Source organism: Leuresthes tenuis, unplaced genomic scaffold (assembly GCF_036924035.1).
Source record: "Leuresthes tenuis unplaced genomic scaffold, fLeuTen1.0.hap1 SCAF_2, whole genome shotgun sequence".
NCBI lineage: Eukaryota > Metazoa > Chordata > Actinopteri > Atheriniformes > Atherinopsidae > Leuresthes > Leuresthes tenuis.
In genome coordinates this window covers 32,974,481-32,997,241 of record NW_027325356.1, presented here as the reverse complement: position 1 = coordinate 32,997,241, position 22,761 = coordinate 32,974,481, and positions in this window count along the sequence as shown.

Genomic DNA, 22,761 nt, shown 5'->3' with positions numbered 1-22,761 from the left:
AATATAATTGATGAATGAGGCTGGGTTTCACTGAGGTTGAGCTTTGTGGCCAATGCTGGTTCTGTTTCTATTAATATGAATATAATTGATGAATGAGGCTGGGTTTCACTGAGGTTCAGCTTTGTGGTCCATGTTTGTTCTGTTTCTATTAATATGAATATAATTGATGAATGAGGCTGGGTTTCACTGAGGTTAAGCTTTGTGATCAATGTTGGTTCTGTTTATACTAATATGAATATAATTGATGAATGAGTCTGGGTTTCAAAGAGGTTAAACTAATTGATCAATGTTGGTTCTTTTTATATTAATATGAATATAATTGATGAATGAGGCTGGGTTTCACTGAGGTACAGCTTTGTGATCAATGTTGGTTCTGTTTATATTAATATGAATATAATTGATGAATGAGGCTGGGTTTCACTGATGTTCAGCTTTGTGATCAATGTTGGTTCTGTTTATATTAATATGAATATAATTGAGGAATGAGAATGCGTTTCACTGAGGTTAAACTCATTGATCCATGTTGGTTCTGTTTATATTAATATGAATAAAATTGATGAATGAGGCTGGGTTTCACTGAGGTTCAGCTTTGTGATCAATGTTGGTTCTGTTTATATTAATATGAATATAATTGATGAATGAGGCTGGGTTTCACTGAGGTTCAGCTTTGTGATCAATGTTAGTTCTGTTTATATGAATATGAATATAATTGAGGAATGAGGCTGGGTTTCACTGAGGTTAAACTCATTGATCAATGTTGGTTCTGTTTATATTAATATGAATAAAATTGAGGAATGAGGCTGCTTTTCACTGAGGTTAAACTCATTGATCAATGTTGGTTCTCTTTATATTAATATGAATATAATTGATGAATGAGGCTGGGTTTCACTGAGGTACAGCTTTGTGATCAATGTTGGTTCTGTTTATATTAATATGAATATAATTGATGAATGAGGCTGGGTTTCACTGAGGTTCAGCTTTGTGGCCAATGTTAGTTCTGTTTCTATTAATATGAATATAATTGATGAATGAGGCTGGGTTTCACTGAGGTTAAACTCATTGATCAATGTTGGTTCTGTTTATATTAATATGAATAAAATTGAGGAATGAGGCTGCTTTTCACTGAGGTTAAACTCATTGATCAATGTTGGTTCTGTTTATATTAATATGCATATAATTGATGAATGAGGCTGGGTTTCACTGAGTTTCAGCTTTGTGGTCCATGTTTGTTCTGTTTCTATTAATATGAATATAATTGATGAATGAGGCTGGGTTTCACTGAGGTTAAACTCATTGATCAATGTTGGTTCTGTTTATATTAATATGAATAAAATTGAGGAATGAGGCTGCTTTTCACTGAGGTTAAACTCATTGATCAATGTTGGTTCTGTTTATATTGATATGAATATAATTGATGAATGAGGCTGGGTTTCACTGAGGTACAGCTTTGTGATCAATGTTGGTTCTGTTTATATTAATATGAATATAATTGATGAATGAGGCTGGGTTTCACTGAGGTTCAGCTTTGTGGCCAATGCTGGTTCTGTTTCTATTAATATGAATATAATTGATGAATGAGGCTGGGTTTCACTGAGGTTCAGCTTTGTGGTCCATGTTTGTTTTGTTTCTATTAATATGAATATAATTGATAAATGAGGCTGGGTTTCACTGAGGTTAAGCTTTGTGATCAATGTTGGTTCTGTTTATACTAATATGAATATAATTGATGAATGAGTCTGGGTTTCAAAGAGGTTAAACTAATTGATCAATGTTGGTTCTTTTTATATTAATATGAATATAATTGATGAATAAGAGTGGGTTTCAAAGAGGTTAAACTCATTGATCAATGTTGGTTCTGTTTATATTAATATGAATATAACTGATGAATGAGGCTGGGTTTCAATGAGGTTCAACTTTGTGATCAATGTTGGTTCTGTATATATTTATATGAATATAATTAATGAATGAGGCTGTTTTTCAAAGAAGTTAAACTCATTGATCAATGTTGGTTCTGTTTATATTAATATGAATATAATTGAGGAATGAGGCTGGGTTTCAATGAGGTTAAACTCATTGATCAATGTTGGTTCTGTTTATATTAATATGAATATAATTGATGAATGAGGCTGGGTTTCAATGAGTTTAAGCTTTGTGATCAATGTTGATTCTGTTTATATTAATATTAGTATAATTGATGAATGAGGCTTGGTTTCAATGAGGTTCAGCTTTGTGATCAATGTTGGTTCTGTTTATATTAATATGAATATAATTGATGAATGATGCTGCGTTTCACTGAGGTTCAGCTTTGTGATCAATGTTGGTTCTGTTTATATTAATATGAATATAATTGAGGAATGAGGCTGGGTTTCAATGAGGTTATACTCATTGATCAATGTTGGTTCTGTTTATATTAATATGAATATAATTGATGAATGAGGCTGGGTTTCACTGAGGTTCAGCTTTGTGATTAATGTTGGTTCTGTTTATATGAATATGAATATAATTGAGGAATGAGGCTGGGTTTCACTGAGGTTAAACTCATTGATCAATGTTGGTTCTGGTTATATTAATATGAATATAATTGAGGAATGAGGCTGGGTTTCAATGAGGTTAAACTCATTGATCAATGTTGGTTCTGTTTATATTAATATGAATATAATTGATGAATGAGGCTGGGTTTCACTGAGGTTCAGCTTTGTGATCAATGTTGGTTCTGTTTATATGAATATGAATATAATTGAGGAAAGAGGCTGGGTTTCACTGAGGTTAAACTCATTGATCAATGTTGGTTCTGTTTATACTAATATGAATATAATTGAGGAATGAGGCTTTGTTTCAAAGAACTTAAACTCATTTATCAATGTTGGTTCTTTTTATATTAATATGAATATAATTGATGAATGAGGCTGGGTTTCACTGAGGTACAGCTTTGTGATCAATGTTGGTTCTGTTTATATTAATATGAATATAATTAATGAATGAGGCTGTGTTTCAAAGAACTTAAACTCATTGATCAATGTTGGTTCTTTTTATATTAATATGAATATAATTGATGAATGAGGCTGGGTTTCACTGAGGTTCAGCTTTGTGTTCAATGTTGGTTCTGTTTATATTAATATGAATATAATTGATGAATGAGGCTGGGTTTCACTGATGTTCAGCTTTGTGATCAATGTTGGTTCTGTTTATATTAATATGAATATAATTGAGGAATGAGAATGCGTTTCACTGAGGTTTAACTCATTGATCCATGTTGGTTCTGTTTATATTAATATGAATATAATTGATGAATGAGGCTGGGTTTCACTGAGGTTCAGCTTTGTGATCAATGTTGGTTCTGTTTATATTTATATGAATATAATTGAGGAATGAGGCTGCGTTTCACTGAGGTTAAACTCATTTATCAATGTTGGTTCTTTTTATATTAATATGAATATAATTGATGAATGAGGCTGCGTTTCACTGAGGTTAAACTCATTGATCAATTTTGGTTCTGTTTATATTAATATGAATATAATTGAGGAATGAGGCTGGGTTTCAATGAGGTTAAACTCATTGATCAATGTTGGTTCTGTTTATATTAATATGAATATAATTGATGAATGAGGCTGGGTTTCAATGAGTTTAAGCTTTGTGATCAATGTTGATTCTGTTTATATTAATATTAGTATAATTGATGAATGAGGCTGGGTTTCAATGAGTTTAAGCTTTGTGATCAATGTTGATTCTGTTTATATTAATATTAGTATAATTGATGAATGAGGCTGGGTTTCAATGAGGTTCAGCTTTGTGGTCAATGTTGGTTCTGTTTCTATTAATATGAATATAATTGATGAATGATGCTGCGTTTCACTGAGGTTCAGCTTTGTGATCAATGTTGGTTCTGTTTATACTAATATGAATATAATTGATGAATGAGTCTGGGTTTCAAAGAGGTTAAACTAATTGATCAATGTTGGTTCTGTTTATATTAATATGAATATAATTGATGAATGAGGCTGGGTTTCACTGAGGTTCAGCTTTGTGATCAATGTTGGTTCTGTTTATATTAATATGAATATAATTGATGAATGAGGCTGGGTTTCACAGAGGTTAAGCTTTGTGATCAATGTTGGTTCTGTTTATATTACTATGAATATAACTGATGAATGAGGCTGGGTTTCACTGAGGTTCAGCTTTGTGGTCAATGTTGGTTCTGTTTATATTAATATGAATATAATTGATGAATGAGGCTGGGTTTCACTGAGGTTAAACTCATTGATCAATGTTGGTTCTGTTTATATTTATATGAATATAATTGATGAATAAGAGTGGGTTTCAATGAGGTTAAACTCATTGATCAATGTTGGTCGTGTTTATATTAATATGAATATAACTGATGAATGAGGCTGGGTTTCAATGAGGTTCAGCTTTGTGATCAATGTTGGTTCTGTTTATATTAATATGATATAATTGAGGAATGAGGCTGGGTTTCACTGACGTTAAACTCATTGATCAATGTTGGTTCTGTTTATACTAATATGAATATAATTGAGGAATGAGGCTGCGTTTCACTGACGTTAAACTCATTGATCAATGTTGCTTCTGTTTATATTAATATGAATAAAATTGATGAATGAGGCTGGGTTTCACTGAGGTTCAGCTTTGTGATCAATGTCGGTTCTGTTTATATTAATATGAATATAATTGATGAATGAGGCTGGGTTTCACTGAGGTTCAGCTTTGTGGCCAATGCTTGTTCTGTTTATATTAATATGTATATAATTGATGAATGAGGCTGGGATTCACTGAGGTTCAGCGTTGTGATCAATGTTGGTTCTGTTTATATTAATATGAATATAATTGAGGAATGAGGCTGCTTTTCACTGAGGTTAAACTCATTGATCAATTTTGGTTCTCTTTATATTAATATGAATATAATTGATGAATGAGAATGGGTTTCACTGAGGTACAGCTTTGTGATCACTGTTGGTTCTGTTTATATTAATATGAATATAATTTATGAATGAGGCTGGGTTTCACTGAGGTTCAGCTTTGTGGCCAATGCTGGTTCTGTTTCTATTAATATGAATATAATTGATGAATGAGGCTGGGTTTCACTGAGGTTCAGCTTTGTGGTCCATGTTTGTTCTGTTTATATTAATATGAATATAATTGATGAATGATGCTGCGTTTCACTGAGGTTCAGCTTTGTGATCAATGTTGGTTCTGTTTATATTAATATGAATATAATTGAGGAATGAGGCTGGGTTTCAATGAGGTTATACTCATTGATCAATGTTGGTTCTGTTTATATTAATATGAATATAATTGATGAATGAGGCTGGGTTTCACTGAGGTTCAGCTTTGTGATTAATGTTGGTTCTGTTTATATGAATATGAATATAATTGAGGAAAGAGGCTGGGTTTCACTGAGGTTAAACTCATTGATCAATGTTGGTTCTGTTTATACTAATATGAATATAATTGAGGAATGAGGCTTTGTTTCAAAGAACTTAAACTCATTTATCAATGTTGGTTCTTTTTATATTAATATGAATATAATTGATGAATGAGGCTGGGTTTCACTGAGGTACAGCTTTGTGATCAATGTTGGTTCTGTTTATATTAATATGAATATAATTAATGAATGAGGCTGTGTTTCAAAGAACTTAAACTCATTGATCAATGTTGGTTCTTTTTATATTAATATGAATATAATTGATGAATGAGGCTGGGTTTCACTGAGGTTCAGCTTTGTGTTCAATGTTGGTTCTGTTTATATTAATATGAATATAATTGATGAATGAGGCTGGGTTTCACTGATGTTCAGCTTTGTGATCAATGTTGGTTCTGTTTATATTAATATGAATATAATTGAGGAATGAGAATGCGTTTCACTGAGGTTTAACTCATTGATCCATGTTGGTTCTGTTTATATTAATATGAATATAATTGATGAATGAGGCTGGGTTTCACTGAGGTTCAGCTTTGTGATCAATGTTGGTTCTGTTTATATTTATATGAATATAATTGAGGAATGAGGCTGCGTTTCACTGAGGTTAAACTCATTTATCAATGTTGGTTCTTTTTATATTAATATGAATATAATTGATGAATGTGGCTGCGTTTCACTGAGGTTAAACTCATTGATCAATTTTGGTTCTGTTTATATTAATATGAATATAATTGAGGAATGAGGCTGGGTTTCAATGAGGTTAAACTCATTGATCAATGTTGGTTCTGTTTATATTAATATGAATATAATTGATGAATGAGGCTGGGTTTCAATGAGTTTAAGCTTTGTGATCAATGTTGATTCTGTTTATATTAATATTAGTATAATTGATGAATGAGGCTGGGTTTCAATGAGTTTAAGCTTTGTGATCAATGTTGATTCTGTTTATATTAATATTAGTATAATTGATGAATGAGGCTGGGTTTCAATGAGGTTCAGCTTTGTGGTCAATGTTGGTTCTGTTTCTATTAATATGAATATAATTGATGAATGATGCTGCGTTTCACTGAGGTTCAGCTTTGTGATCAATGTTGGTTCTGTTTATACTAATATGAATATAATTGATGAATGAGTCTGGGTTTCAAAGAGGTTAAACTAATTGATCAATGTTGGTTCTGTTTATATTAATATGAATATAATTGATGAATGAGGCTGGGTTTCACTGAGGTTCAGCTTTGTGATCAATGTTGGTTCTGTTTATATTAATATGAATATAATTGATGAATGAGGCTGGGTTTCACAGAGGTTAAGCTTTGTGATCAATGTTGGTTCTGTTTATATTACTATGAATATAACTGATGAATGAGGCTGGGTTTCACTGAGGTTCAGCTTTGTGGTCAATGTTGGTTCTGTTTATATTAATATGAATATAATTGATGAATGAGGCTGGGTTTCACTGAGGTTAAACTCATTGATCAATGTTGGTTCTGTTTATATTTATATGAATATAATTGATGAATAAGAGTGGGTTTCAATGAGGTTAAACTCATTGATCAATGTTGGTCGTGTTTATATTAATATGAATATAACTGATGAATGAGGCTGGGTTTCAATGAGGTTCAGCTTTGTGATCAATGTTGGTTCTGTTTATATTAATATGATATAATTGAGGAATGAGGCTGGGTTTCACTGACGTTAAACTCATTGATCAATGTTGGTTCTGTTTATACTAATATGAATATAATTGAGGAATGAGGCTGCGTTTCACTGACGTTAAACTCATTGATCAATGTTGCTTCTGTTTATATTAATATGAATAAAATTGATGAATGAGGCTGGGTTTCACTGAGGTTCAGCTTTGTGATCAATGTCGGTTCTGTTTATATTAATATGAATATAATTGATGAATGAGGCTGGGTTTCACTGAGGTTCAGCTTTGTGGCCAATGCTTGTTCTGTTTATATTAATATGTATATAATTGATGAATGAGGCTGGGATTCACTGAGGTTCAGCGTTGTGATCAATGTTGGTTCTGTTTATATTAATATGAATATAATTGAGGAATGAGGCTGCTTTTCACTGAGGTTAAACTCATTGATCAATTTTGGTTCTCTTTATATTAATATGAATATAATTGATGAATGAGAATGGGTTTCACTGAGGTACAGCTTTGTGATCACTGTTGGTTCTGTTTATATTAATATGAATATAATTTATGAATGAGGCTGGGTTTCACTGAGGTTCAGCTTTGTGGCCAATGCTGGTTCTGTTTCTATTAATATGAATATAATTGATGAATGAGGCTGGGTTTCACTGAGGTTCAGCTTTGTGGTCCATGTTTGTTCTGTTTCTATTAATATGAATATAATTGATGAATGAGGCTGGGTTTCACTGAGGTTAAGCTTTGTGATCAATGTTGGTTCTGTTTATACTAATATGAATATAATTGATGAATGAGTCTGGGTTTCAAAGAGGTTAAACTAATTGATCAATGTTGGTTCTTTTTATATTAATATGAATATAATTGATGAATAAGAGTGGGTTTCAATGAGGTTAAACTCATTGATCAATGTTGGTTCTGTTTATATTAATATGAATATAACTGATGAATGAGGCTGGGTTTCAATGAGGTTCAGCTTTGTGATCAATGTTGGTTCTGTATATATTTATATGAATATAATTAATGAATGAGGCTGTTTTTCAAAGAAGTTAAAGTCATTGATCAATGTTGGTTCTGTTTATATTAATATGAATATAATTGAGGAATGAGGCTGGGTTTCAATGAGGTTAAACTCATTGATCAATGTTGGTTCTGTTTATATTAATATGAATATAATTGATGAATGAGGCTGGGTTTCAATGAGTTTAAGCTTTGTGATCAATGTTGATTCTGTTTATATTAATATTAGTATAATTGATGAATGAGGCTGGGTTTCAATGAGTTTAAGCTTTGTGATTAATGTTGATTCTGTTTATATTAATATTAGTATAATTGATGAATGAGGCTGGGTTTCAATGAGGTTCAGCTTTGTGGTCAATGTTGGTTCTGTTTCTATTAATATGAATATAATTGATGAATGATGCTGCGTTTCACTGAGGTTCAGCTTTGTGATCAATGTTGGTTCTGTTTATACTAATATGAATATAATTGATGAATGAGTCTGGGTTTCAAAGAGGTTAAACTAATTGATCAATGTTGGTTCTGTTTATATTAATATGAATATAATTGATGAATGAGGCTGGGTTTCACTGAGGTTCAGCTTTGTGATCAATGTTGGTTCTGTTTATATTAATATGAATATAATTGATGAATGAGGCTGGGTTTCACAGAGGTTAAGCTTTGTGATCAATGTTGGTTCTGTTTATATTACTATGAATATAACTGATGAATGAGGCTGGGTTTCACTGAGGTTCAGCTTTGTGGTCAATGTTGGTTCTGTTTATATTAATATGAATATAATTGATGAATGAGGCTGGGTTTCACTGAGGTTAAACTCATTGATCAATGTTGGTTCTGTTTATATTTATATGAATATAATTGATGAATGAGGCTGGGTTTCAATGAGGTTAAACTCATTGATCAATGTTGGTCGTGTTTATATTAATATGAATATAACTGATGAATGAGGCTGGGTTTCAATGAGGTTCAGCTTTGTGATCAATGTTGGTTCTGTTTATATTAATATGATATAATTGAGGAATGAGGCTGGGTTTCACTGACGTTAAACTCATTGATCAATGTTGGTTCTGTTTATACTAATATGAATATAATTGAGGAATGAGGCTGCGTTTCACTGACGTTAAACTCATTGATCAATGTTGCTTCTGTTTATATTAATATGAATAAAATTGATGAATGAGGCTGGGTTTCACTGAGGTTCAGCTTTGTGATCAATGTCGGTTCTGTTTATATTAATATGAATATAATTGATGAATGAGGCTGGGTTTCACTGAGGTTCAGCTTTGTGGCCAATGCTTGTTCTGTTTATATTAATATGTATATAATTGATGAATGAGGCTGGGATTCACTGAGGTTCAGCGTTGTGATCAATGTTGGTTCTGTTTATATTAATATGAATATAATTGAGGAATGAGGCTGCTTTTCACTGAGGTTAAACTCATTGATCAATTTTGGTTCTCTTTATATTAATATGAATATAATTGATGAATGAGAATGGGTTTCACTGAGGTACAGCTTTGTGATCACTGTTGGTTCTGTTTATATTAATATGAATATAATTTATGAATGAGGCTGGGTTTCACTGAGGTTCAGCTTTGTGGCCAATGCTGGTTCTGTTTCTATTAATATGAATATAATTGATGAATGAGGCTGGGTTTCACTGAGGTTCAGCTTTGTGGTCCATGTTTGTTCTGTTTCTATTAATATGAATATAATTGATGAATGAGGCTGGGTTTCACTGAGGTTAAGCTTTGTGATCAATGTTGGTTCTGTTTATACTAATATGAATATAATTGATGAATGAGTCTGGGTTTCAAAGAGGTTAAACTAATTGATCAATGTTGGTTCTTTTTATATTAATATGAATATAATTGATGAATAAGAGTGGGTTTCAATGAGGTTAAACTCATTGATCAATGTTGGTTCTGTTTATATTAATATGAATATAACTGATGAATGAGGCTGGGTTTCAATGAGGTTCAGCTTTGTGATCAATGTTGGTTCTGTATATATTTATATGAATATAATTAATGAATGAGGCTGTTTTTCAAAGAAGTTAAAGTCATTGATCAATGTTGGTTCTGTTTATATTAATATGAATATAATTGAGGAATGAGGCTGGGTTTCAATGAGGTTAAACTCATTGATCAATGTTGGTTCTGTTTATATTAATATGAATATAATTGATGAATGAGGCTGGGTTTCAATGAGTTTAAGCTTTGTGATCAATGTTGATTCTGTTTATATTAATATTAGTATAATTGATGAATGAGGCTGGGTTTCAATGAGTTTAAGCTTTGTGATCAATGTTGATTCTGTTTATATTAATATTAGTATAATTGATGAATGAGGCTGGGTTTCAATGAGGTTCAGCTTTGTGGTCAATGTTGGTTCTGTTTCTATTAATATGAATATAATTGATGAATGATGCTGCGTTTCACTGAGGTTCAGCTTTGTGATCAATGTTGGTTCTGTTTATACTAATATGAATATAATTGATGAATGAGTCTGGGTTTCAAAGAGGTTAAACTAATTGATCAATGTTGGTTCTGTTTATATTAATATGAATATAATTGATGAATGAGGCTGGGTTTCACTGAGGTTCAGCTTTGTGATCAATGTTGGTTCTGTTTATATTAATATGAATATAATTGATGAATGAGGCTGGGTTTCACAGAGGTTAAGCTTTGTGATCAATGTTGGTTCTGTTTATATTACTATGAATATAACTGATGAATGAGGCTGGGTTTCACTGAGGTTCAGCTTTGTGGTCAATGTTGGTTCTGTTTATATTAATATGAATATAATTGATGAATGAGGCTGGGTTTCACTGAGGTTAAACTCATTGATCAATGTTGGTTCTGTTTATATTTATATGAATATAATTGATGAATGAGGCTGGGTTTCAATGAGGTTAAACTCATTGATCAATGTTGGTCGTGTTTATATTAATATGAATATAACTGATGAATGAGGCTGGGTTTCAATGAGGTTCAGCTTTGTGATCAATGTTGGTTCTGTTTATATTAATATGATATAATTGAGGAATGAGGCTGGGTTTCACTGAGGTTAAACTCATTGATCAATGTTGGTTCTGTTTATACTAATATGAATATAATTGAGGAATGAGGCTGCGTTTCACTGACGTTAAACTCATTGATCAATGTTGCTTCTGTTTATATTAATATGAATAAAATTGATGAATGAGGCTGGGTTTCACTGAGGTTCAGCTTTGTGATCAATGTCGGTTCTGTTTATATTAATATGAATATAATTGATGAATGAGGCTGGGTTTCACTGAGGTTCAGCTTTGTGGCCAATGCTTGTTCTGTTTATATTAATATGTATATAATTGATGAATGAGGCTGGGATTCACTGAGGTTCAGCGTTGTGATCAATGTTGGTTCTGTTTATATTAATATGAATATAATTGAGGAATGAGGCTGCTTTTCACTGAGGTTAAACTCATTGATCAATTTTGGTTCTCTTTATATTAATATGAATATAATTGATGAATGAGAATGGGTTTCACTGAGGTACAGCTTTGTGATCACTGTTGGTTCTGTTTATATTAATATGAATATAATTTATGAATGAGGCTGGGTTTCACTGAGGTTCAGCTTTGTGGCCAATGCTGGTTCTGTTTCTATTAATATGAATATAATTGATGAATGAGGCTGGGTTTCACTGAGGTTCAGCTTTGTGGTCCATGTTTGTTCTGTTTCTATTAATATGAATATAATTGATGAATGAGGCTGGGTTTCACTGAGGTTAAGCTTTGTGATCAATGTTGGTTCTGTTTATACTAATATGAATATAATTGATGAATGAGTCTGGGTTTCAAAGAGGTTAAACTAATTGATCAATGTTGGTTCTTTTTATATTAATATGAATATAATTGATGAATAAGAGTGGGTTTCAATGAGGTTAAACTCATTGATCAATGTTGGTTCTGTTTATATTAATATGAATATAACTGATGAATGAGGCTGGGTTTCAATGAGGTTCAGCTTTGTGATCAATGTTGGTTCTGTATATATTTATATGAATATAATTAATGAATGAGGCTGTTTTTCAAAGAAGTTAAAGTCATTGATCAATGTTGGTTCTGTTTATATTAATATGAATATAATTGAGGAATGAGGCTGGGTTTCAATGAGGTTAAACTCATTGATCAATGTTGGTTCTGTTTATATTAATATGAATATAATTGATGAATGAGGCTGGGTTTCAATGAGTTTAAGCTTTGTGATCAATGTTGATTCTGTTTATATTAATATTAGTATAATTGATGAATGAGGCTGGGTTTCAATGAGGTTCAGCTTTGTGGTCAATGTTGGTTCTGTTTCCATTAATATGAATATAATTGATGAATGATGCTGCGTTTCACTGAGGTTCAGCTTTGTGATCAATGTTGGTTCTGTTTATATTAATATGAATATAATTGAGGAATGAGGCTGGGTTTCAATGAGGTTATACTCATTGATCAATGTTGGTTCTGTTTATATTAATATGAATATAATTGATGAATGAGGCTGGGTTTCACTGAGGTTCAGCTTTGTGATCAATGTTGGTTCTGTTTATATGAATATGAATATAATTGAGGAATGAGGCTGGGTTTCACTGAGGTTAAACTCATTGATCAATGTTGGTTCTGTTTATATTAATATGAATATAATTGAGGAATGAGGCTGGGTTTCAATGAGGTTAAACTCATTGATCAATGTTGGTTCTGTTTATATTAATATGAATATAATTGATGAATGAGGCTGGGTTTCACTGAGGTTAAGCTTTGTGATCAATATTGGTTCTGTTTATATGAATATGAATATAATTGAGGAAAGAGGCTGGGTTTCACTGAGGTTAAACTCATTGATCAATGTTGGTTCTGTTTATACTAATATGAATATAATTGAGGAATGAGGCTTTGTTTCAAAGAACTTAAACTCATTTATCAATGTTGGTTCTTTTTATATTAATATGAATATAATTGATGAATGAGGCTGGGTTTCACTGAGGTACAGCTTTGTGATCAATGTTGGTTCTGTTTATATTAATATGAATATAATTAATGAATGAGGCTGTGTTTCAAAGAACTTAAACTCATTGATCAATGTTGGTTCTTTTTATATTAATATGAATATAATTGATGAATGAGGCTGGGTTTCACTGAGGTTCAGCTTTGTGTTCAATGTTGGTTCTGTTTATATTAATATGAATATAATTGATGAATGAGGCTGGGTTTCACTGATGTTCAGCTTTGTGATCAATGTTGGTTCTGTTTATATTAATATGAATATAATTGAGGAATGAGAATGCGTTTCACTGAGGTTTAACTCATTGATCCATGTTGGTTCTGTTTATATTAATATGAATATAATTGATGAATGAGGCTGGGTTTCACTGAGGTTCAGCTTTGTGATCAATGTTGGTTCTGTTTATATTTATATGAATATAATTGAGGAATGAGGCTGCGTTTCACTGAGGTTAAACTCATTTATCAATGTTGGTTCTTTTTATATTAATATGAATATAATTGATGAATGAGGCTGCGTTTCACTGAGGTTAAACTCATTGATCAATTTTGGTTCTGTTTATATTAATATGAATATAATTGAGGAATGAGGCTGTGTTTCAATGAGGTTAAACTCATTGATCAATGTTGGTTCTGTTTATATTAATATGAATATAATTGATGAATGAGGCTGGGTTTCAATGAGTTTAAGCTTTGTGATCAATGTTGATTCTGTTTATATTAATATGAGTATAATTGATGAATGAGGCTGGGTTTCAATGAGGTTCAGCTTTGTGGTCAATGTTGTTTCTGTTTCTATTAATATGAATATAATTGATGAATGATGCTGCGTTTCACTGAGGTTCAGCTTTGTGATCAATGTTGGTTCTGTTTATATTAATATGAATATAATTGAGGAATGAGGCTGGGTTTCAATGAGGTTATACTCATTGATCAATGTTGGTTCTGTTTATATTAATATGAATATAATTGATGAATGAGGCTGGGTTTCACTGAGGTTCAGCTTTGTGATCAATGTTGGTTCTGTTTATATGAATATGAATATAATTGAGGAATGAGGCTGGGTTTCACTGAGGTTAAACTCATTGATCAATGTTGGTTCTGTTTATATTAATATGAATATAATTGAGGAATGAGGCTGGGTTTCAATGAGGTTAAACTCATTGATCAATGTTGGTTCTGTTTATATTAATATGAATATAATTGATGAATGAGGCTGGGTTTCACTGAGGTTCAGCTTTGTGATAAATGTTGGTTCTGTTTATATGAATATGAATATAATTGAGGAATGAGGCTGGGTTTCACTGAGGTTAAACTCATTGATCAATGTTGGTTCCGTTTATACTAATATGAATATAAATGAGGAATGAGGCTTTGTTTCAAAGAACTTAAACTCATTTATCAAAGTTGGTTCTTTTTATATTAATATGAATATAATTGATGAATGAGGCTGGGTTTCACTGAGGTACAGCTTTGTGATCAATGTTGGTTCTGTTTATATTAATATGAATATAATTAATGAATGAGGCTGTGTTTCAAAGAACTTGAACTCATTGATCAATGTTGGTTCTTTTTATATTAATATGAATATAATTGATGAATGAGGCTGGGTTTCACTGAGGTTCAGCTTTGTGTTCAATGTTGGTTCTGTTTATATTAATATGAATATAATTGATGAATGAGGCTGGGTTTCACTGATGTTCAGCTTTGTGATCAATGTTGGTTCTGTTTATATTAATATGAATATAATTGAGGAATGAGAATGCGTTTCACTGAGGTTAAACTCATTGATCCATGTTGGTTCTGTTTATATTAATATGAATATAATTGATGAATGAGGCTGGGTTTCACTGAGGTTCAGCTTTGTGATCAATGTTGGTTCTGTTTATATTAATATGAATATAATTGATGAATGAGGCTGGGTTTCACTGAGGTTCAGCTTTGTGATCAATGTTAGTTCTGTTTATATGAATATGAATATAATTGAGGAATGAGGCTGGGTTTCACTGAGGTTAAACTCATTGATCAATGTTGGTTCTGTTTATATTAATATGAATAAAATTGAGGAATGAGGCTGCTTTTCACTGAGGTACAGCTTTGTGATCAATGTTGGTTCTGTTTATATTAATATGAATATAATTGATAAATGAGGCTGGGTTTCACTGAGGTTCAGCTTTGTGGCCAATGTTAGTTCTGTTTCTATTAATATGAATATAATTGATGAATGAGGCTGGGTTTCACTGAGGTTAAACTCATTGATCAATGTTGGTTCTGTTTATATTAATATGAATAAAATTGAGGAATGAGGCTGCTTTTCACTGAGGTTAAACTCATTGATCAATGTTGGTTCTGTTTATATTAATATGCATATAATTGATGAATGAGGCTTTGTTTCAAAGAACTTAAACTCATTTATCAATGTTGGTTCTTTTTATATTAATATGAATATAATTGATGAATGAGGCTGGGTTTCACTGAGGTACAGCTTTGTGATCAATGTTGGTTCTGTTTATATTAATATGAATATAATTAATGAATGAGGCTGTGTTTCAAAGAACTTAAACTCATTGATCAATGTTGGTTCTTTTTATATTAATATGAATATAATTGATGAATGAGGCTGGGTTTCACTGAGGTTCAGCTTTGTGTTCAATGTTGGTTCTGTTTATATTAATATGAATATAATTGATGAATGAGGCTGGGTTTCACTGATGTTCAGCTTTGTGATCAATGTTGGTTCTGTTTATATTAATATGAATATAATTGAGGAATGAGAATGCGTTTCACTGAGGTTTAACTCATTGATCCATGTTGGTTCTGTTTATATTAATATGAATATAATTGATGAATGAGGCTGGGTTTCACTGAGGTTCAGCTTTGTGATCAATGTTGGTTCTGTTTATATTTATATGAATATAATTGAGGAATGAGGCTGCGTTTCACTGAGGTTAAACTCATTTATCAATGTTGGTTCTTTTTATATTAATATGAATATAATTGATGAATGAGGCTGCGTTTCACTGAGGTTAAACTCATTGATCAATTTTGGTTCTGTTTATATTAATATGAATATAATTGATGAATGAGGCTGGGTTTCACTGAGGTTCAGCTTTGTGATCAATGTTGGTTCTGTTTATATTTATATGAATATAATTGATGAATGAGGCTGTGTTTAAAAGAAGTTAAACTCATTGATCAATGTTGGTTCTTTTTATATTAATATGAATATAATTGATGAATGAGGCTGGGTTTCACTGAGGTTAAACTCATTGATCAATGTTGGTTCTGTTTTTATTAATATGAATAAAATTGAGGAATGAGGCTGCTTTTCACTGAGGTTAAACTCATTGATCAATGTTGGTTCTGTTTATATTAATATGAATATAATTGATGAATGAGGCTGGGTTTCACTGAGGTACAGCTTTGTGATCAATGTTGGTTCTGTTTATATTAATATGAATATAATTGATGAATGAGGCTGGGTTTCACTGAGGTTGAGCTTTGTGGCCAATGCTGGTTCTGTTTCTATTAATATGAATATAATTGATGAATGAGGCTGGGTTTCACTGAGGTTCAGCTTTGTGGTCCATGTTTGTTCTGTTTCTATTAATATGAATATAATTGATGAATGAGGCTGGGTTTCACTGAGGTTAAGCTTTGTGATCAATGTTGGTTCTGTTTCTATTAATATGAATATAATTGATGAATGAGGCTGGGTTTCACTGAGGTTAAGCTTTGTGATCAATGTTGGTTCTGTTTATACTAATATGAATATAATTGATGAATGAGTCTGGGTTTCAAAGAGGTTAAACTAATTGATCAATGTTGGTTCTTTTTATATTAATATGAATATAATTGATGAATGAGGCTGGGTTTCACTGAGGTACAGCTTTGTGATCAATGTTGGTTCTGTTTATATTAATATGAATATAATTGATGAATGAGGCTGGGTTTCACTGATGTTCAGCTTTGTGATCAATGTTGGTTCTGTTTATATTAATATGAATATAATTGAGGAATGAGGCTGGGTTTCACTGAGGTTAAACTCATTGATCAATGTTGGTTCTGTTTATATTAATATGAATAAAATTGAGGAATGAGGCTGCTTTTCACTGAGGTTAAACTCATTGATCAATGTTGGTTCTCTTTATATTAATATGAATATAATTGATGAATGAGGCTGGGTTTCACTGAGGTACAGCTTTGTGATCAATGTTGGTTCTGTTTATATTAATATGAATATAATTGATGAATGAGGCTGGGTTTCACTGAGGTTCAGCTTTGTGGCCAATGTTAGTTCTGTTTCTATTAATATGAATATAATTGATGAATGAGGCTGGGTTTCACTGAGGTTGAACTCATTGATCAATGTTGGTTCTGTTTATATTAATATGAATAAAATTGAGGAATGAGGCTGCTTTTCACTGAGGTTAAACTCATTGATCAATGTTGGTTCTGTTTATATTAATATGCATATAATTGATGAATGAGGCTGGGTTTCACTGAGGTTAAACTCATTGATCAATGTTGGTTCTGTTTATACTAATATGAATATAATTGAGGAATGAGGCTTTGTTTCAAAGAACTTAAACTCATTTATCAATGTTGGTTCTTTTTATATTAATATGAATATAATTGATGAATGAGGCTGGGTTTCACTGAGGTTCAGCTTTGTGTTCAATGTTGGTTCTGTTTATATTAATATGAATATAATTGATGAATGAGGCTGGGTTTCACTGATGTTCAGCTTTGTGATCAATGTTGGTTCTGTTTATATTAATATGAATATAATTGAGGAATGAGAATGCGTTTCACTGAGGTTTAACTCATTGATCCATGTTGGTTCTGTTTATATTAATATGAATATAATTGATGAATGAGGCTGGGTTTCACTGAGGTTCAGCTTTGTGATCAATGTTGGTTCTGTTTATATTTATATGAATATAATTGAGGAATGAGGCTGCGTTTCACTGAGGTTAAACTCATTTATCAATGTTGGTTCTTTTTATATTAATATGAATATAATTGATGAATGAGGCTGCGTTTCACTGAGGTTAAACTCATTGATCAATTTTGGTTCTGTTTATATTAATATGAATATAATTGATGAATGAGGCTGGGTTTCACTGAGGTTCAGCTTTGTGATCAATGTTGGTTCTGTTTATATTTATATGAATATAATTGATGAATGAGGCTGTGTTTCAAAGAAGTTAAAGTCATTGATCAATGTTGGTTCTTTTTATATTAATATGAATAAAATTGAGGAATGAGGCTGCTTTTCACTGAGGTTAAACTCATTGATCAATGTTGGTTCTGTTTATATTAATATGAATATAATTGATGAATGAGGCTGGGTTTCACTGAGGTACAGCTTTGTGATCAATGTTGGTTCTGTTTATATTAATATGAATATAATTGATGAATGAGGCTGGGTTTCACTGAGGTTGAGCTTTGTGGCCAATGCTGGTTCTGTTTCTATTAATATGAATATAATTGATGAATGAGGCTGGGTTTCACTGAGGTTCAGCTTTGTGGTCCATGTTTGTTCTGTTTCTATTAATATGAATATAATTGATGAATGAGGCTGGGTTTCACTGAGGTTAAGCTTTGTGATCAATGTTGCTTCTGTTTATACTAATATGAATATAATTGATGAATGAGTCCGGGTTTCAAAGAGGTTAAACTAATTGATCAATGTTGGTTCTTTTTATATTAATATGAATATAATTGATGAATAAGAGTGGGTTTCAATGAGGTTAAACTCATTGATCAATGTTGGTTCTGTTTATATTAATATGAATATAACTGATGAATGAGGCTGGGTTTCAATGAGGTTCAGCTTTGTGCTCAATGTTGGTTCTGTATATATTTATATGAATATAATTAATGAATGAGGCTGTTTTTCAAAGAAGTTAAACTCATTGATCAATGTTGGTTCTGTTTATATTAATATGAATATAATTGAGGAATGAGGCTGGGTTTCAATGAGGTTAAACTCATTGATCAATGTTGGTTCTGTTTATATTAATATGAATATAATTGATGAATGAGGCTGGGTTTCAATGAGTTTAAGCTTTGTGATCAATGTTGATTCTGTTTATATTAATATGAGTATAATTGATGAATGAGGCTGGGTTTCAATGAGGTTCAGCTTTGTGGTCAATGTTGGTTCTGTTTCTATTAATATGAATATAATTGATGAATGATGCTGCGTTTCACTGAGGTTCAGCTTTGTGATCAATGTTGGTTCTGTTTATATTAATATGAATATAATTGAGGAATGAGGCTGGGTTTCAATGAGGTTATACTCATTGATCAATGTTGGTTCTGTTTATATTAATATGAATATAATTGATGAATGAGGCTGGGTTTCACTGAGGTTCAGCTTTGTGATCAATGTTGGTTCTGTTTATATGAATATGAATATAATTGAGGAATGAGGCTGGGTTTCACTGAGGTTAAACTCATTGATCAATGTTGGTTCTGTTTATATTAATATGAATATAATTGAGGAATGAGGCTGGGTTTCAATGAGGTTAAACTCATTGATCAATGTTGGTTCTGTTTATATTAATATGAATATAATTGATGAATGAGGCTGGGTTTCACTGAGGTTCAGCTTTGTGATCAATGTTGGTTCTGTTTATATGAATATGAATATAATTGAGGAATGAGGCTGGGTTTCACTGAGGTTAAACTCATTGATCAATGTTGGTTCCGTTTATACTAATATGAATATAAATGAGGAATGAGGCTTTGTTTCAAAGAACTTAAACTCATTTATCAAAGTTGGTTCTTTTTATATTAATATGAATATAATTGATGAATGAGGCTGGGTTTCACTGAGGTACAGCTTTGTGATCAATGTTGGTTCTGTTTATATTAATATGAATATAATTAATGAATGAGGCTGTGTTTCAAAGAACTTGAACTCATTGATCAATGTTGGTTCTTTTTATATTAATATGAATATAATTGATGAATGAGGCTGGGTTTCACTGAGGTTCAGCTTTGTGTTCAATGTTGGTTCTGTTTATATTAATATGAATATAATTGATGAATGAGGCTGGGTTTCACTGATGTTCAGCTTTTTGATCAATGTTGGTTCTGTTTATATTAATATGAATATAATTGAGGAATGAGAATGCGTTTCACTGAGGTTAAACTCATTGATCCATGTTGGTTCTGTTTATATTAATATGAATATAATTGATGAATGAGGCTGGGTTTCACTGAGGTTCAGCTTTGTGATCAATGTTGGTTCTGTTTATATTAATATGAATATAATTGATGAATGAGGCTGGGTTTCACTGAGGTTCAGCTTTGTGATCAATGTTAGTTCTGTTTATATGAATATGAATATAATTGAGGAATGAGGCTGGGTTTCACTGAGGTTAAACTCATTGATCAATGTTGGTTCTGTTTATATTAATATGAATAAAATTGAGGAATGAGGCTGCTTTTCACTGAGGTTAAACTCATTGATCAATGTTGGTTCTGTTTATATTAATATGCATATAATTGATGAATGAGGCTGGGTTTCACTGAGGTTAAACTCATTGATCAATGTTGGTTCTGTTTATACTAATATGAATATAATTGAGGAATGAGGCTTTGTTTCAAAGAACTTAAACTCATTTATCAATGTTGGTTCTTTTTATATTAATATGAATATAATTGATGAATGAGGCTGGGTTTCACTGAGGTTCAGCTTTGTGTTCAATGTTGGTTCTGTTTATATTAATATGAATATAATTGATGAATGAGGCTGGGTTTCACTGAGGTTCAGCTTTGTGATCAATGTTGGTTCTGTTTATATTTATATGAATATAATTGAGGAATGAGGCTGCGTTTCACTGAGGTTAAACTCATTTATCAATGTTGGTTCTTTTTATATTAATATGAATATAATTGATGAATGAGGCTGCGTTTCACTGAGGTTAAACTCATTGATCAATTTTGGTTCTGTTTATATTAATATGAATATAATTGATGAATGAGGCTGGGTTTCACTGAGGTTCAGCTTTGTGATCAATGTTGGTTCTGTTTATATTTATATGAATATAATTGATGAATGAGGCTGTGTTTCAAAGAAGTTAAACTCATTGATCAATGTTGGTTCTTTTTATATTAATATGAATAAAATTGAGGAATGAGGCTGCTTTTCACTGAGGTTAAACTCATTGATCAATGTTAGTTCTGTTTATATGAATATGAATATAATTGAGGAATGAGGCTGGGTTTCACTGAGGTTAAACTCATTGATCAATGTTGGTTCTGTTTATATTAATATGAATAAAATTGAGGAATGAGGCTGCCTTTCACTGAGGTTAAACTCATTGATCAATGTTGGTTCTCTTTATATTAATATGAATATAATTGATGAATGAGGCTGGGTTTCACTGAGGTACAGCTTTGTGATCAATGTTGGTTCTGTTTATATTAATATGAATATAATTGATGAATGAGGCTGGGTTTCACTGAGGTTCAGCTTTGTGGCCAATGTTAGTTCTGTTTCTATTAATATGAATATAATTGATGAATGAGGCTGGGTTTCACTGAGGTTAAACTCATTGATCAATGTTGGTTCTGTTTATATTAATATGAATAAAATTGAGGAATGAGGCTGCTTTTCACTGAGGTTAAACTCATTGATCAATGTTGGTTCTGTTTATATTAATATGCATATAATTGATGAATGAGGCTGGGTTTCACTGAGGTTAAACTCATTGATCAATGTTGGTTCTGTTTATACTAATATGAATATAATTGAGGAATGAGGCTTTGTTTCAAAGAACTTAAACTCATTTATCAATGTTGGTTCTTTTTATATTAATATGAATATAATTGATGAATGAGGCTGGGTTTCACTGAGGTTCAGCTTTGTGTTCAATGTTGGTTCTGTTTATATTAATATGAATATAATTGATGAATGAGGCTGGGTTTCACTGATGTTCAGCTTTGTGATCAATGTTGGTTCTGTTTATATTAATATGAATATAATTGAGGAATGAGAATGCGTTTCACTGAGGTTTAACTCATTGATCCATGTTGGTTCTGTTTATATTAATATGAATATAATTGATGAATGAGGCTGGGTTTCACTGAGGTTCAGCTTTGTGATCAATGTTGGTTCTGTTTATATTTATATGAATATAATTGAGGAATGAGGCTGCGTTTCACTGAGGTTAAACTCATTTATCAATGTTGGTTCTTTTTATATTAATATGAATATAATTGATGAATGAGGCTGCGTTTCACTGAGGTTAAACTCATTGATCAATTTTGGTTCTGTTTATATTAATATGAATATAATTGATGAATGAGGCTGGGTTTCACTGAGGTTCAGCTTTGTGATCAATGTTGGTTCTGTTTATATTTATATGAATATAATTGATGAATGAGGCTGTGTTTCAAAGAAGTTAAACTCATTGATCAATGTTGGTTCTTTTTATATTAATATGAATAAAATTGAGGAATGAGGCTGCTTTTCACTGAGGTTAAACTCATTGATCAATGTTGGTTTTGTTTATATTAATATGAATATAATTGATGAATGAGGCTGGGTTTCACTGAGGTACAGCTTTGTGATCAATGTTGGTTCTGTTT